Below are 15,997 nucleotides of genomic sequence, written 5' to 3'. Positions count from 1 at the left end.
GGTCTGTGCTCCTTGCTGTTTCTCAGCAAACAGTCCTCACCTGTTGATGACCTAGTCCAGCCTATTCCTTTCTCTCTCTCCTGCATTTTCATAACTTATGCCTACCCGGTACTACAAAAAACTGACCTGACAAATACAAAGTTTCCTAAATCCTCCTGTTTCTCAGTGGTACAACAGGTTGGTCATCTTAGACCCCACACTTGAATTTGAAACCTCTATACTCTTTCCTGCATTCCTGGTCAGCACTCCCACTTTCTCTGAGATTTTACTTGCCTTTTACCATGAGCCTTAAATGGATGAGACCACAACCCATTGAAGAAATAACACAAATTTGTAAGTGGAGGCTAGTAGCAAAAAGGTTACTTCACTACAGAATTGAGTCTACAAGTGTCTGTGGCAGGTAGAGTGGGAAGTTATGTTTTCCACCACTCAGAAATGAGAACTTTAACCTCTTCACTGAGACTAGAAAATAAGTGCTGTTCTTTATCTGCTCTTGTGCTCAGAACTGTTGTGAGGAAACCTAAGACATCAGCTTCCTATGTGCATAAAGCTTTGTTGGAGTTGAAGTCAGAAGTGACTACAAAAGAGATATCTTAATCTCTGGTGGGATGCTGGGCTCTGTGGCTTTAACTTTCAGCTCAACATAAGTTATATCTTTAGGGTAAAAAGGTTGGATTCTGAAGAGGGGGCAGCTGTCAGCAGTAAAAGAAGAAAAATCACATCTGAATAATTACTTACACCTAAAGAAAACAAACACAGCAGAATATTTACAGGGAGTAAATACAGGGCCTGCCAGCCCATTCCTCTGGCTCTGTTGTGAGGGTGACCTCATTTGAATTGTCTCATCTGTGGTTCTCAATAACACATAGAGGGGCTGGTGATACGGCTTAGTGGCAAGAGTGCTTGCCTCTTATACATGAGGCCCTGGGTTCAATTCCCCAGCACCACATATACAAAAAATGGCCAGAAGGGGTGCTGTAGCTCAAGCGGCAAAGTGCTAGCCTTGAGCAAAAAAGAAGCCAGGGACAGTGGTCAGGCCCTGAGTCCAAGCCCCAGGACTGGCAAAAAAATAAATAAAAATACATAGTAGAGCCATCCTACCTCTGGCTCTGTAAAGCTTTAATTAGCAGAGACCTCCATATCATTGGCTCCAGAAAGTGACATAAGCAGCTATCTCCCAGGTGTTAAAGAGCTAACTGAATCCATATAGTCTTTTTTTCTCCTCCCTTACTGCTGACTTCCTTGAGATTTCTGTTTTCACCACAGTGCCTGATGTTTTCATTTTTGAATTGTTCTGGCCAGAAACTTCACCTCTGATATTACCCTTCTACTCCTAACTGCCCTGATGTTCAAGTCTTTGCCAAATGCAGTCACATTGAAAGTTCAAATGTCATGCTTAGCTTGAGCTCAGTCATTGCCTGGCTCGTGGTTTCAACTCAATTGAGCTTTAGTGTCCTGACAAGCTTTGCATCTACCCAGATCCTCATTGTAACCAGTGTTCTGAAATTTTTTCAGCTATATGTTGCTCCTGTCTTGAAGACCTCCAATGCTTTGACCTTTGCTTGGTTCTGTCTCCTGTACTTTTTCTGCTCAGCCAGTTCTAACACGCTTCTTTAAAGCCAGTCTCTTATCAAGCTAGTATCTTGAACTGATTGTCACATGTTTGTTGCTAGGACAACAGTACCATTTTCTCAGGCCTTGACTCCAAGGCAGAGGAGTGCATGTGTTCCAACACAGCACAGAGTGCTCTAGATAATTTGAAGCTGCTGATGTGAATTCTTGTGAGGGAATTGTCAATGTGTGCATCCTAGATTTGCTTTAGATATTCAAGTGTTTTTAAAACAAGTCTTGACACAAATATTTGAGGGTCTTTCAGGCTAGCTTTGGGCATGCTGTTTGTAGTTACCTCAATTGGGTGATAAACTTGGCTTCAGGTGTGTTAGGGAGATAGACGCTTACAGATGGAAGAGGGAAATGGGTTTCAGTGTATTCTAAGTGTGTCATCAAGTAACTAAATGAGTGCTTGATGTGTGGCTGTGCAGCAATCTAATGTGTCCTCTGACCCTGTTCATGCCAACAGGATAGAGGAGAGTTGTTTGACAGATCTCTGGTCTTGGAGGCTTTAGGTTGGAACAGAAAGGAGAACTAGATGGTTCTGAATGTTTATTCAAGTTCCATTCACTCAGTTCCTCAGTTTCAGCCCTCCCATTATGTTCTTAAGCTTCAAGGAAATAAGATTTCCTGTCCTCTGACCTGACCCACTCCACTCCCCTATGTAAGGCCCAGTGCCAGGTTCTAGCAAGACCCAACAGGGAACAAGGTATGGGTACTGCTCATTGGGAGCTGCAGGCTTGCTGTGTTGGCTGGTCCTTCTGGAAGGAATGCTGGTTTAGTGGAGACTTTCTGTCACTGTCCTTTCAGAGCTGTTGGAAATTCATTTCCCCTCTCCTTCCCAGTTCATCCTTAAGCCTTGTAAATGAACTTGGTTGTAAATTACTCAGCCTCTGTCTCCATCTCCAGATGCTCTGATGTGGGCTGCCTCTCCACAGCCTGTCTCTTGCTATAGAAGATGTCTGGCCTGTGGTGGAAAATGTCTACTCTCTGACCAGGGCTTTTGTTGTTTGCTTGAAGAGCTGCTTGGTAGTTCTTACTTTAGCCTAAATTGGACGGAGGATTAATTCAATCTAAGCTGAGACAAAGGGTAGGGTGTGGAGTTACTTGCCTAGGGCAAAATTAGGTTCAAAGATACTCACTTGAATATGGAAAAATGGTTTGTCTTTTCTCCTGTTTCTGCTTTCTTTCCTTTATGCCTGAAGTAGGGTGGGGGTTTGCTACAATGAAACGGGGTCCCCCCCCAAGGGAGGGGATTCCTGGTTCCCCCAAGAGTCCACCACACAGTCTCCAGCTACAAGATGACAAAAAGACAGATTTATTGGGGAAGGAAAAAGTGAACAAAAAGTGAACTGACCGGCCTTGGTCGCAGCCCAGACTCAGGAGCCGAAACTGCCGACCACGAGTGAGTGCAGAATCAGGGCCCAGACTCGGGAACTGGGACTGCCCGCACGTGTGCAGTCCATACTCGGAAGCTGGAACCGCCTGTACCTGTGCAGCCCAGACTCGGGAGCTGGAACCATGTGTACGTGTGGCCTTCCAACCTGGTTATAGGGCAAACATCACAGACAAACTTGCCACACGCAGGTGACCAGTGAGGATACAACACAGAGCATGGTAGGCCGCATGCAGGTGGCCAATAGAGTTACAGTCTGTCTCATGTGTTTGAACCAACCTATCATTCTAGTTAGAATTGTTTAATGGATTTGGCTGGGCTCACATAATGCAGGTGGATATGCCTACTCACAGAAGGGCACAGGTTCCCTTGAAGCACCCAGGCCTCAGGTAATCAATCTACATTAACTTATAATAAAGGGGAGTGTTCCTGAATAGGGTGGGGGAGGGCTTAGTGGAGATGGAGTTGGCTTCTGCTCTAATCTGAGCTGGAGTCAACCTGAAGTCCCTCCACAGTTAATGATGGCACTGGCCATATCTGACCTCCCTATTACAGTGCCCTGAATGTTTGTTTACATGTCTTTGGGAGGGTAAGTGGAGGCACAGAAATGGAGGGACAGAGTGTGAACAAATGCAGCAAAGGTACGCAGTGGACACTATTTGAAAATGAACTATACAACTTATAGGTGGGATGGGAGGGAAAAACCGGGAGAGAGGGAGGGAAGGGTGACATTGTCCAAAAAGAAATGTACTCTTTGCCTGACTTATGTAACTGTAACCCCTCTGTACATCACCTTGATAATAAAAAAATTAAAGGTTAAAAAAAAGATACTCACCTGAGAATCTGGGGTGTGTGATTACCTCCTCTAAGGGTAAAATTACTGAAGAGCTGGGCTCTGCTACTTGGCTTCCTGCCTGCCCTCATTGAAGGACTGGTTAAGAAATCCCTAACCTGTGTAAATCTACCTGAAAGCATTAACCTCTGAGTTCTAAATTCTTTAGAGGAAACAATAGGTGACTTTCTGGAAAACTCAGTATTTAAGTATATGGTATCCAAAGGGAGGGATTTCACTGTGGTATTTCTATACATAACTCTAGCATCTGAAATTCTGATTCTATTTTGAATCCCCCTTCCTAACATGTTGAGTACAATTCGTTTATGACCTTTTTCCCCTTAATGCACCAAACTTACCATGTTCCCCCTTGTGCCCTGCATTTTCACCTACCTCCTGCTGGCTACCCTCAAATAGTCCATTTAACCTTCTACTCTTTCAGATTCTAGATTCTGCAGAAGAGAAACTATCTGATCTCACTTTAATATGTTATCTACTTTTTGGAAATGTTCCCTAGTCTTGACAAGAAGAGGTTACCTCATCCCTCCTGGGGCTTCTCAGTAAACTTTTCAGTTGCGCACCCCACTGTGGAATTGACTCATGAAAACAGGTGAAGCTCCAACACCTGTACACAGTGCCACACTGGCTTGTAACTCTGAGGGTTAAGGAGCCACCCCCATAAGTTCCTTTTGAGTATGAGTGAATTTAGTGTAGTAAACCTACTTCTAAGAACATACTGCTGGCAATATCAAGGCTATCACAGAGTGGAAGGAGCACAGCCTATTGAAGTTACTTACCTACCTTTAAGTTGTCACACCATAGGCAGCTAAGCATCATCTGAAGATGGACAGTGTGCATGATTTAGCAAAGAGCTAACCAGTTGGAGCTGGTGAATCTTATTTAATAGGTTTTCAGATCTAAGCCTGTGTTCTACTCTGGCTCATTCAAAACCTCTTCTACTACTACTAGGGGCGTTTTGTTATCCCTGTCTCTAGCCATTTCCTTTTGCAAGTTGAGCTCCCCCGAGTGGGAGGTTGCAACAGCTTTTTCTGTATTTCCATGCACTGTGAAAGACTGCATGCTAGTGTGCCAAATCCAGGTACTAGAGTCCTGCTTCTGTCCTCCTCTGCTGGTATTTATGCTTCATCCCAGAGAAGGTCATTCTTCTGCCTTCAGACCATTTGAGTACTTTTTTAGTTAGGCACTGGCTGTATGTTCTTGGTCCTCTTTACATTAGAGGCTTGGGATTGGTTCAAAAGCCATTAGGTACAATCAGGATTCAAGCTTGGGTCTTCAACCTTCATAGCCCAAACTGCTGTCCTTAACACACAGTAGGAATTAGAACTTACAACCCTTGGGTGTGTTAGTAGAATAATAATTACCTTCCATGGAGTGGAAGCCAGAGGGGTTTTTCCTAACCAAATTGGAGGATGGGCTCAGAAGCTCTCCAATTGAAAAGCTTTGTTTGGACAAATACTCAACCCTGTGTTTGTGGTACATGACTGCCTGCTGTAGAATTCATAGCTTATACCTTTAAAAACCCAGGTCTGCTGTGGCTCAGTGCTGTTCTTTACCATCCTGATGGTGAAAAGCAGACTCTATGCACAGCTAAAAAGACTCCTAGCCTGATTGACTGAGTACCGGTGATTTTCATGTTGTGGGTGTGCATCTTGGGTGGCTAGAATACTGCAATTACAGCCAGGCCTGTGAAACTGTTTCTTATGTAGTGCTAAGCTCAGTTTCATTTTCAAAATAGTGGCTTGAAAGGGGATTCTAATGTTGAAGGTGAAGATGGATGAATTCAGAGAGAGGGTGGAACTTGATCTATTAATAATGGAAACATGGCAACTAATTTTGTGGAGTGTCTGTTTACAAATTCTAGTATACAAATCTATACAATGAAAACTTCCTGAAAGGCAAATTTTTTCCTATCATAGGACACATCGCTTCTCAATATGTACTCAATATATGTGTGTATAAGATATACACACATGATCTGTTTTGCTTATACATTATTCACAGGTGGAAATTTAGGAAAGTGGCAGCGCCCTTGTTTTTCTGCCTTGGAAAGGACATAAAACTTCTCTGACCAACTTTTAAAGATGAAACATGTGGGAATGCTACGCAAACCTCCTTCAGTTGTAAGGGCCCTTTTAAACTGGCTATCCAAGATGGGATTGTGACATGCCCTCGAGTGATGTAAATAGTCTGTTACTATACTAACTTTACACAAGTGTTGCTAATGTTCAGTCTTAATGTTATTGTTCAATGTGAAATCTTCGTGAAACTGTCCCTTTGCTGTGTTGTGTAGTTGCAATTGCCCACACTTGAACACCCCCCACTCCACCCCCCCCCTATAGCTACATCATGTTTTGTTGCTAGATGGCTTGCATTATGGTCAAGAAGCCCTGACCTGTTTGAAACCAGTTTCTGGACATTCCTTGAAAGTAATGAAACCAGTTTTGGGACAGTTGTTGAAAGTAATTAACTGGCTCTTGGACACTTCTTGAAGTTAACAAGCCACTATGATTAGGGAAAAGGGAAAATTCCTGTGGTTTTGGGTTTTAAAAGCAGCCTTCTGAGATGGTCAGGGATTGCATCTTGAGATCCTGACTTCTAGGTGAAGTCCTGGACTGCCAGTACTTTCTTGCTCAATAACATTTTTTCCATCCCCGATTGACATCTGAGTGGTTTCATTGTCAATTTCTGGGCCCCTAACAGTTGCAGATTGTTCAAGAAATAGAGGGTGTGGGCATATTTTGAGATTGCTTATCGACTATTAATCTTAACTTGAAAATTACCTTACTTAGATATATTTTATCCTACTAAAATTAGCCAATCACAAGCAGAGAAGATTGGAAACCTTAGGTTTTAGGGATAAGTATCAGGACAGATGACTCTCTCTTTGTGCTTGCTTGCCAGATATTTGGCTGATGGTGGACCCTTTTGTGTAGTAAGACAACTTTGTCTTGCTGAGAGCACTTTGTCTAATCATTGTGACTCCAACGGTTCATGGAAGATGTATTTATAATACATGGCAGAATTGAGGAAAGCCTGTGGTGCATAGATGGTATGTTTCTCAGAGGAAAAAAAGGAGCTAAAGTTTGAAAATGCAAAATGAAAGAAGAGACCAGATGATCATCTATGCTCCATGGAGAAAGCAGGAATTCTCTCATAGGAACCATGTCCATAGTATCTCAGCCTCTTTTGTTAGATTTCATTAGCACCCACTGATAGTAGCCACAGTTTTTCATTGAAAGAGACAGTTACCCTTCCAATGAAGTGACTGTCCTGCATCCAGTTGCTGGATGCAGTGAGTCAGGTGTAGATGTAGACTATGTGGAGCCAGTTGAATTGCTAGCAGGAAGACCACAGAGCATTATTTTAAATAATGCAGAAGGGGCAGTAGTTGGATGTCTTTCTGCAAAACTAGAAAGGGGTTTCGTACTTGGTCAGTTTTTCATCCCTTCTGGTCATTTGTATAGCTGAGCAGTGCATATTTTGTGTAACCAGCTTGAATAAAACGCAAGCTTTCCAGTCTTTTGGGATCCCATCTTGTTTCTGACACTTGGTTCAGGTATCTGACAACTCCTTTATGCCCAATTAAAAATGGTCTTGTTCTTTGCTGGTCTGCGCTGCCATGCCATTGTCATGTGTTTGAGCAAGTGGCACAACCCATCTGTTTAAGTCAAGAAAGGTCATGAGGTGGCTTCCTTTCAACCTCAAAAAATGCAAAATTACCTGTTATGATTTGTGCTCAACCAATTTAAAGCATTGCTATGTGTTTGAGGCTGTTTTGCTGACAAAGCTGTGCTCCCAACAGTCCTGGTCTAGGTTGAGTTGGGGACAGCTTGAAAGGCAGCACGGGTGTGCCTGGCCTAGAGGAGGGTGTCCATGGCCTGGTTCTGAGGCCATTTTGCACTGTGTCCTACATGCTGCTGCTGTGGATGCCCGAACCCTGAAGCAAGCATTGCCTGGTGGGCCTCGCCCAAAGGATTGACCACGTGTAGTCAAGCACTTGGCCCAGCAGCCATGGCCACAGGAGCCTGAGGAGGGGCCACCCCCACACCCCCACGGGGCACCCCCACACCCCCACCCCCACCCCCCACCCCCACCCCCACACTCCCACCCCAACCCCTGCCCAAGCAGAGGCCACGCCCAGGAAGTGCCCCCAGAGCAAAAGGCCCACACAGCTCACTGACTCTGGTGCTGCTCCACCCTACCCCCCATGACCACGCCCCGGAATTGAGGAGGAGCCCCTGAGAGTGAAAAGACCCAAGCAGCTCAAGGACTCTGGTGGCAAGCCCTCCCTCCCCCCACCCTCTACCCCATGTCCCAACGGGGACATGCCCTGGAAATGAGAGAGCCCCAACAGTGAAAAGGCAGGCCCAGCTTACTGACTCCGCCCCCACCATGCCCCGGAATTGAAGCAAGCTCCTGAGTGAAAAAGCACAGCTCACTGACTCCTGTGTCACCTGCCAGGTAGTGCTTGCCCTGTCTGTTCCTTTTTCCGCTGAGGCTTCAGAAGGGGCCCAGGGGCCTCCTTCCAGCCTGGGTTCCCGTGGCTGGTGCTCCCTGTGTAATCCAGGAACCGTGGATTTTCCACACAGTGGACAACTCCAGGTTTGCCTCAAAGCCGGCCTCGGGATTTTGCAAAAAAAACAAGGAAATTCTCCTCCTCCCATCCCACCCTTGAAGGGGTAGAATGTGGAAATTCCATCAGTGAAGAGTTTCAATATAGTAAAGAATTCTTTTAGCAGAGAGGAGACCTCTGTTCTCTCATCTGTAGGCATATTTTGCCCTTGGTTGTGTATAAAATATGTCTTCTGGGCTCACTCAGTCGCTCTGATGGTACTTTATGGGACTTGCCAGGTGAACCCTGATGGCTTAGTGGCTCTAGTCATCCATCTACAGATAGATGTTCTTGATTGGAATGCTGTCCAATATCCAGTGAGCAGCTTGATAATGGGAGGTACTTCATTAGGCTTCATCCTTCTTTATCCTATTCTTTCAAGTTGCTAAATAGAGATCATCTAAAGCTTTCGTCTAGTTCCTTGGGGCACCTGGGACAGGTGCAATGTTCACTGGGGTTCCTGAGTCATTGAGGTCTTCACCTGGTTCCCACATCCCTAATTTTGTGATCTCAGGTGACCCCCACTTTCTTTACTCTGAGTTTTTTTTTTTTTATGATGAAGAGCTGAAGGGAAGTTCCAGAAATTCATCTCTAACAAGGAAAAATTTCCCCCTTGCTGTTGATCTCAGGAGAGCTCCAAATGTTTACCCTGAGATGACGACTAAGATATGTCTACCTTGTGGCCAGAGCAAGGGTTTCTTCTCTGGGTAAAGAGGGTTGAAGGTAAATGGAAGGTTTTGTACAACTAGGAAATCTTTGCATTATAAAAGTTCAATGATGTAGAATATGGGGAACCATGTAGTCTGCCAAGAATGGTCATAGGTCAGGTCCCTCTATCAGTTTATGGCAGCTCGGGGCCTTTGCTTGCCAGAGAATCACTTTAGTACCCTGTGGGTACAAAGGGTTTGGCATGTGGCTTTTTCCCCCTCTCCTAGTAGTTCTGGTGGCCAACAATGATGTGAGAAACAGGTATTTCACCATCCCACTCGGATGCTTGAGGAATCAATCCTTATAGTTAGGCGGATGATAAGCCTGTTGAGAATCCAGCCACAGACCTCCATGAGTTGCTTCTCTGACTTGCTTATTTTGCTCTATTGGTGCTCTTTAGCTTCCATGCTTAACTTGGGAGCTCTTCTTGGCCACAACTCAGAAAATGCTGTCCTCCTTGTTTCCCCAGCTGTTTGGGGTTGTGTGAATGGAGCTGTTACAGTTGAAGGATTCTAGGTTGCTTTAGCTCTCCAACATGTTCCTGGAGAAGTTTCATGTCCCCAGTGAAGGTCATGGATAATGACCTGAAATGAAAACTTCACCAATAGACCCAAGTCTTTGCTCTTGGCGATACATAGATGATTGTGGATCACATCATTTCTTAACTCCCAGGTAACAGATTATCCACATGGATCTCCTAGTCCCATCAGGTAACAGATGATGTAGCAAATGACTCTGTAGACACATCTGTCCCTCTCATCAGGGTAGAACTCAATACATAGTGTTGGAATGTGGTGTTCTTCCTATCCTGGACCTATGTCCCATTTGAATAACTGATGCCCTTTTTGGACATCCTACTATAGGCACCATGAATGCTAGAGAGCCTGCTTGATTTCCTAAGTACCTACTCACCTCCAAACTTCCCAGGATTGAAAAGAAAGGGAGCCTTTGACCTGAGTATAGTCCCTGATAATAAAATTATCTAGAATTCACCTACATCTGATTCTGTGCCATCCTGAAGTGGAAGAAGCTGCTTCATATATTTGGCTTCATAAATCCACAGCCATATTGAGCTGCTGGACACTATCAATTCAGCCTGCTTCTGCTTTTATCCTTGTCCGCCTGGTGCTCTTCTATTTATTTATATACATTTTTTCTTTATATAATTTTTTTCTTATTGTCAAAGTGATGCACAGGGAGGTTACAGTTTCATACTTTAGGCCTTGGGTACATTTCTTGTACTGTTTGTTACCTCCTCCCTCATTCCCCCCTCCCCTCTCTCCCTCTCCCCCCATGAGTTGTTCAGTTGGTTTACACCAAATGGTTTTGCAAGTATTGCTTTTGGAGTTGTTTGTCTTTTTATCCTTTGTCTCTCGATTTTGATATTCCCTTTCACTTCCCTAGTTCTAATACCAGTATATACAGTATCCAGTGTACTCAGATGAAATACAGTAATAGTGCAGGTACAACCACAGGAAGGGGATACAATAGAAGCTATGGTTTCACATGGCATGTTGAATGTGATTACAGCAGTGATATAACAGTCATTTCCATAGCATGGAATTCATTTCACTTAGCATCATCTTATGCGTTCATAGGGGCATAGCTTGTGATACTCTGCTGTAACTAGCCTAAATCTGTGCTAATTATTCCCTATGAGGGAGACCATAGTGTCCATGACTTTGTGTGGATCCCAAGGCAAAATTGCTGGTAACGTTTTTCTGTTTCTATTCCAGCATGACTTTAAAGTATTATGTTATGAATGACATGGATCTTACTGAATCACACAGTTTTGTAGGAATAACTGCTTCAGGAGGCTTGCTTTGAATTCAGAATTCCAGGAGATTCAGTATCTTGTAGTGAGACCAGGTCTGACATATGCTCCAGTCCCATTGACAGCTGTAGTTGAAGGACAGAAAATGCATTCTAAGACCACATTCTTCGTCTGTAACATTAGGTCAAGTCTCACTCTGCTATGTGTTAGGATTAGAACCTGTCTTGATTTCATAAGATGCTGCCAAACTACTTTGCTAGAAATCTAGTCCAAAGAGGAGTGCATTTGTAGAGAATACTCACCATTTCCATCTGTTTTCTGCTCAGATGATTTTAGGTGATCTCACATTTGCCTCATTACAATATGCTAAATTTGTCTCAAAATATGTTCTTGCTGCATCCCAGGACACTTGTGTTGTTCAGGCGAAGTTCTCCACATTCTAACACTATCATTTCCTCTGGACAAATCCTTTGGTTTCTGGCTGTATGGATAGTTCTTATAATTGCCCAGGAACTAGCATCTTGCAAAGGATTCATGTACCAGAAGTTTCTATGGTATTTGCATGCTTGGTTGTCTACCCTTTGGCTCAGTGAAGAACTTAGCTCTACAGCCCAATGCTCAGTCTGTTTAAATGTACTGGTTGTCACAAAACTGGCACTTGGCCCAAAGCAAGAAGTCACAAGGCATGTGACAGTTGAAGCGACCAAGAGCAACTTCTCAGCCTTTGCAGCTTTTCTTTGTGCTTCTCCCCATATGTTGCTCCATGTGCAAGTGTAGTGGTGCCTACTGTATATATAGAGTGAGACATGGCATCATTTCAGCAACCAGCTTTTTAAAAATTATTAAAATCCCCTTAGCATTTGGCCACTTCTAAAGCATTCCTAACCACTGTGTTTCTTTCTTTTAAAAATATATTCCTTGTAATCCTGATGGCTTTAAATTAGATTTTGAGTCCTAGACAGAGGGTGAAGCTTCTGTGATTATGTAGTGGAATTTAGATGATCTGCATGCAGGTTGCTGGGTGTGACACTATGGATAAGTACACACAGGCATTCAGGAGCTTGAGGCAAGAGGATTGCCCTCAAGCCCAGAGCTGCAAGTTAGGGTGCATAATATAGGGACATTGTCTAAAATAACTTCCAAATACTTGGAAATCTATTAAGGATCAGTTAGTACTGTAGATGTGTACTTTGAATATGTAAATCAGAAAGGGGGGCTCCAGGAGCGAGTGTCCCAATAGTGTATCCTGTTTTTGGAAACCCAGAAGGTTGGATTTGCTGACTCCACACAGCAGGATGTTGGGGTGTTCTTACTCCCTGCCCTGTGCTGAGTGGAGTCTATGTGTGCTACCAAAAGGAGGTCCTCCAGCATGGGTTCAGGGGGAGGCAAAGCTGGGTTAAGCTGCAACAGGCCTGCCTGCTATCAGAAGTTCTCCAACTCTGCAGGAATCGCCCAACCCCTTCCAAAGGTCTTTCTCTAAAGCTAGAGATGTTACAGTGACCAGATGCTGTGGTAGGGTCTTTTTGAGTCTGCTTATCTGACAAATCTACAAACTGCCCCTCCTGAGTCTTCCCATAGCACCTAAGAAAGGTCTTCCCTGAGCCTGGTGGTAGATGTTACCATGTGAGTAATTTCCAGATTGTTTTCATACTTCTGAAGAATATGGGGTGAGAATTTTGAGGTAACAGTGGAGTCTGTTACTATGAGCAAGAATAGCCTCCTTCAGCAGAGTCAAAACATACATGTACAGACATCCATACTCTGTGACTCTGTGGTATGACCTCTAACTTTTAAGCTATGCCCTGTGGGCACAATCGGTAGTGACCTGAGGTGGACTTGTATAGTGGCCAGATGAATGACTGTGCAACTAGACTTGGCATAGATGAATGACCCTGGCTGAGAGCATGTCTGGTGAGTGGCACTCCATTGAGAGGTGCTTCATCAGGCTTTACAGGTCCGTATCTCTATTCCTTCAGGACCTTTTAGGAATGAGATACAGTGTTCCTATGACCCCACAAACTTCTTGGCTATCTCAGTTCCAGTAGAATAGATCTACTCCAGATCAACCCCTGCAGTATGCTTCTGCCCTATGATGTGAATACCAGCACTGACAACCAAGTCCTCATGGAATTGAAGGGCTCTGTCTGTGGATAGAGTAGAAAATCAAATCCTTGGTTTTATATGTGAGAAGGAATGTCTGCCTCATTGGTGTTTGCAGCCCTGACTCCATTTGGAAGATCTGCTTATAGTGGTACAGAAGACTGAAGAGCCTCAAAGAAACACGGCTTCCTTTTATGCCCAGAGACACTAGAGAAGAACACGACACACTTCTGTCATCTGAGAACCAAGTTGTACTTTGCATAGATTGGGGGACCTCAGTATTCTAAAGGGCAGTGCTGCAAGTCTGAACTGACTTTTCCCTGCACTGACTTTATCATTTTCTGAATTGCTGAATTGGTGTGCTTCTATTTTTAATCCTGTTGATGGGTTCATATTCTATTGGAGATGGGAAGTATTCTTTGTAGTGATTTTAAATAGGCTATCAATGAGTCATGCAGATGACTGCATTGGAAGTACTCAAACTATAGGTGGCAACTCTACTGAACAGGAGGCTAGACAATTGATGGAGCATATCACAACATTGCTTCTTGAAATACTGTGGGATATTTCTGAACAGCCACTTTCTAAGTTGCTTTTGATTAACTTGTTTCACCTACTTCTATTACCGTTTGAAGAGTTCCTCTCTTCAGAATACAGCTTCTACTTTGCATGTGAGAAAAGTGGAGGCCACAGAGTGGCAGAAGGATATTTCTCCATCTTGAAACTCAAGGACACCAGGCAGCTGTAGGTGTCTAGCAATCCTTACCCCTAGAAGTTTCTCTGAGAAACTTCCAGAAACAGCTTCTCTTCCTAGGTGAAGTTCAGATACGTCCTAAAAAGTTCATTGAATTCCTTTTGTTCTTAGAGGCACAAGAGGACGGGGCATCCAGTACTTCCTGGCATAGGGGTGATTGACATTCTCCACATAGATCTCCCAGCACCTGCAGGTCATAGGCAACAGGGGCTATCCCAGACACTGGGGCCTTCTGAGCAGAGGACAGCTCAGCACTCAGTGTTGTCCTTTAGCCTTCCTCCAGTTGCTTAAGAGCTGTCTGTCTCAATTTTGTACAGTTAGTGTTAAGGGAGAACAATTCCTCTCTATTTCTCTTTAGTACCCATGTGGCCTGCTTTCCATCCTATTGGATACACACTTAAGATTCCTAGAATTAAAATGGGAAGAAAGATTGATGCATAGACTCCTGCTTACTGCTTCTGGCAGAATTGATCCTCTTATTTCAAAGAAAAATTCTCTAGCTTTGGGGGAAAGGTTTAGTGTAATTGGCTATCTTGTGGGCTATGCAATGAAATGTAACTTCTCTACATTCAAACTAGGGATTACTCTTGGCCATGCTCCAGGTGTGTGGGGTGTCCATGCCATTGCTGGAATTCCTACTGTTCTTGCCCTCTCGACTTCTGGATCTGTGAGATCCAGCATGCCAGGTATGAGGTCGATTATGGGGATGCTGTGCCTGCCTGCCTGCTTGCTCCTCACTTTCAGTACAAGCTCAGGAATTCACAGCTTTTAATTTTCTGTGCCATATTGGGAGTTAGGGGCTAGTTATTTCCTCAAGTCTGGTAACTGAGTTGTTTCCTCTAATGAGACCATTTGTTTCCAGCCTGTCCTTTTGTACTGAGCTAGCATGGCACTGTGAGGTGTGGCTGCAGTGCCCATTTCCCACTTAGCCAAGGGGCACAGCCACAGGTCTGCTCTGACTGTGCCCCAAGCCAGACTTGTCCTTTGCTGTGTAGTGAGTTAAAATTTGAATCATTCCACTTCAGCTAGAGATAATCAGTTTTTCTTGGAGAAGAGAGTCTTTGGACAATCATTGAACAGGCAATGAGTGATTTTGTTTTTAACAAATACTCCAGCAGCTTGTGCAAATCAGTGGTGTGGTATCCACAGATATCTATAGCAAGTATTGTGGAGCTCGGCTTTCATTTTCTGACTGGTGTGGGTCTTCCTTTGCCTGGGGGTAGAAATGACTTCCTCTCTCCTGAAGTACAGGGGGTAATTGAATGGTAAATGGATGATGACCCAGAAGATCTGTGTCTGCATCCAGGAAAAATAGCAGCAGAGGGGAGAGCCTAGGTCTGGGTGGCAGAGGCTAGCTCAGGGTGGGGATGCAAGGAAGTCCTGTGTTATCTCAGTAAATAGGCTTGCTCATGATTTTCTGCCCCTCTCAGGAGTCAGTGGTGTAAAGGGTGGCTAAAGTGTGCTCAGAATAGACAAGTATCTCAAAGGTACTCTCCATTCCTGATGGAAAATACTTGAGCCTGATTGTTTTACTCAGATGCAGACGAATCTGTAAGCCTTTCAGTAAAGGTGATAACTTTATGTTGGATTGCATGAATCATTCTTTGACTATAAAAATGGGAAAGTTTCCATTGCCATGTGCTGCCCTGTGAAGTTCTCCTGCTGAAATTCTGCCCTGGGCAACTCAATCTCCAGTTGTTCATGGCAGCCAGAGAATGCCCTGGTGTAAAGGGGTACCAATACATCCTAGTGATGGTGTAGGCTCCTGAGCTACCCTCTGTATGTTAATGGAGGTATTTCTGGAAAGGTTGAGAGTTTGGTTCTGGAGAGGAATCATGAGGTCTTATACATTTGCCTGGACTGGCTTCACATTTTGGTTCTACTTCTATCCCCTAAGTAGTTGGGAATATAGAACCAGTGAATGTACCCTCCACCCCCCTGCCTCACCAAAGTCTGATACACAAGACTAAAGCAGCAGTTATGAAATGTTTTCTCCTTCTGTCAATCTGGTGGGTCCCAGAGAAGGGAGCATATGACACTGATACCTAGAAAGTGAGACCTCAGTGAGCCACATTTGTAAGAAGGCCTCTGAGATGGCTCTCTCTCTCTGTCTCTGTCTGTCCCTCTCTCTCTCTCTCTCTCTCTCTCTCTCTGTACTACATACTGAACACAGCATACTTGGCATAGTT

The sequence above is a fragment of the Perognathus longimembris genome, chromosome 9, assembly GCF_023159225.1.
Source record: "Perognathus longimembris pacificus isolate PPM17 chromosome 9, ASM2315922v1, whole genome shotgun sequence".
NCBI classification, from domain to species: Eukaryota; Metazoa; Chordata; class Mammalia; order Rodentia; family Heteromyidae; genus Perognathus; species Perognathus longimembris.
Note: the sequence above shows the minus strand (reverse complement) of the source record.